General features: G+C 28.2%; 1 protein-coding gene across 2 annotated transcripts in view; it reads left to right on the top strand.

Moving 5' to 3' along the window:
- The window catches only part of LOC105832792 (lysine-specific histone demethylase 1A), a 126,113-nt gene that overhangs the window by 66,974 nt on the left and 56,834 nt on the right, over positions 1-2,305 (top strand). The gene's annotated exons all lie outside the window — the stretch shown is intronic.

The following is a 2,305-nucleotide window of genomic DNA, read 5'->3' as shown; positions in this document are numbered from 1 at the left end:
TTCAACTCATTTTTAAAACACTGTATAACAAATAAATTTTAATTCATTAACTTTAAGTTAAAAAATTACTTATGTAAAATAAAAAAACATTCATATAAAAAAACCAATATTTATTTTTTATAAAGTTAGTTTATAAATAAAATATTAAATTTATTTGACGATCCATAATTGGTTTTTTAGAATAATTTAATTTTATAACGTTCTAATTTAATATAAATAATGTTTTTTTACATAAAATAAATGTTTAATTTAATTTTATTTATTTCCTAACTTTTAAGTAGTAAAACCTTACTTTAGTTTGTTCTTTATGTAATCTTTATAGTTCTATATTCTAATATAACTAAATTAACTTTATAAACTATTTAACTTAATTTAATTTCAAAGAATGTTAACTTACTCAACCTTGCTCTAAAATATTCATATTGTGTTAATGATTAAAGAACAGTGAAAAATAAAAGAGATAATGACCGTAGATAGTAACTGCACCAAAATTTGACATTCTGAAGTCATTCACAAATATGACATACATTTAATATACATTGGAGCACCCTATATATAACCGTTCGGATGCACGTGTGTCTCGCTTTCACGATATCGAGACACGCGATAACAAAGAGCGTAGGATCGGAGGACTTTGATGTCGCGCGTTCAGAAATTACGCAATCGAATCCGTTGTATCGCGAGCTCATTTCGGATCTTCCATTTTCCCAACGAGTGTTGGTTGAAACCGAGCGCGATGCTTATTAGTTCCGAGCAAGAAAATCAATCAAAGATGTTCGGATTGTTACGCGTAATGGTGAACGAAACTACCGGATTCCGATCGTTGCCCTGCACTTCTCCCTTGATAAAGACAGATGCGCGCTGGCGTGCAGTGGATGTCTAACTGTGTAATTCTGCTGTTACATAACAATGACTGCGGCTATCTTCGCGGTATGCGCTAATTGTAAAAATCACTGATTGATGGATGACTTTTCTTCTCGCGAGAACTAACTCGGACAAGGCAGAATTAAGATTTAACGTTACGTTATTTTGATTGAACACGAAGACATAATAGCTCTAAGCAAATCATATATGAGCAATAGGGCTACACATCTCCAATATCTTCTTATAAATGTATCTCGATTATTGTTTCTGTGAGAAAAGAAATTCTGTCATAAAAAATATATTTTTATTTGAATTAAATACTGCTACTTTTTAACAAACTGCGCAGAGCTTAAAGAAATACATAATTAAGGTAAACGTCCAAGACCGGATATGTACCTCTCTATCCAGACACTTCCACACGAAAATTTGATATTAATCTCAAATGTTTTTTTAATAATAACAAAATTTAATTATAATCTTGAATATTTAAAGATTACAATTAAATTGTAATATTATAGTATATAAAAAAAGCATTTGAGATTAATAATAATAAATGTTGTGTAAGTGTCCGGATATAGGTACATGTCCGGCCACTGAACGTTTACCTTAATATTGATATTTTCCCTAGAAGTTTAAATTGCGGGGAAAAATTTACTTTTCTTGATTTTTTCGCCCAAAAAGCCGGAATACTGGAAAAAAGTTTAAATGATTTTCTTTTTTTTATTTTAAACTTTTTTTAAAAACCTTTATTCTAAATTATTGAGATAGAGTTACTATTTCTAAAAAACTTATGTTAGAATCTATTTTATGCATTTTTTTTAGAAGAAGCTAAAACTATATCTTATTCTTTTTAGTTAAAAATGCAACATTTCTTTAAACATGAAATATATGTTTATATCAATTAATGAAAAACAAAATATAAAATACTTTTTTTGTGTTAAAAATTTCTATTGTATACAATAGATTATTTCTATTGGCTATAAAGTTAGGCTTTAACTATCAATACATGTAAGTAATATAATTTGGAAGAGAAAAAAATGTTTTATCATTGGATGGATTCTTTTTTCATTACAAGAAGAAATGTTTTGTCCCGTTTTTTTTTAGATTTCTTTCCGTACAATACTATCTATAGTCAATTAAAAATTATAATATTTTATTTATTTTTCATTAATAAGAACAGATCGTAAAGAAACTTATAGTTTTTATATGAATAGGTAACATAAAAGATTAAAATTAATTTTGTTTTTCGCATAAAAATAAATTTTCCAAGGCTATTCGTAAAAGAAAAGGAAGTTGCGGGAATTTGTAGATAGTTTATCAGTATCATACTAAACTAATCGTCGATCAGACGAGAGTTCTCGGCGCTCGCAACCAGCCAGAAGCGCATTGCAAATCATGACGGTTAAAATTTATGTTCCGATATGTGGTCTTCCGCTCTTTC

This window comes from Monomorium pharaonis, chromosome 3 (assembly GCF_013373865.1).
Source record: "Monomorium pharaonis isolate MP-MQ-018 chromosome 3, ASM1337386v2, whole genome shotgun sequence".
NCBI lineage: Eukaryota > Metazoa > Arthropoda > Insecta > Hymenoptera > Formicidae > Monomorium > Monomorium pharaonis.
Note: the sequence above shows the minus strand (reverse complement) of the source record. Positions and strands in the feature narration are given on the sequence as shown.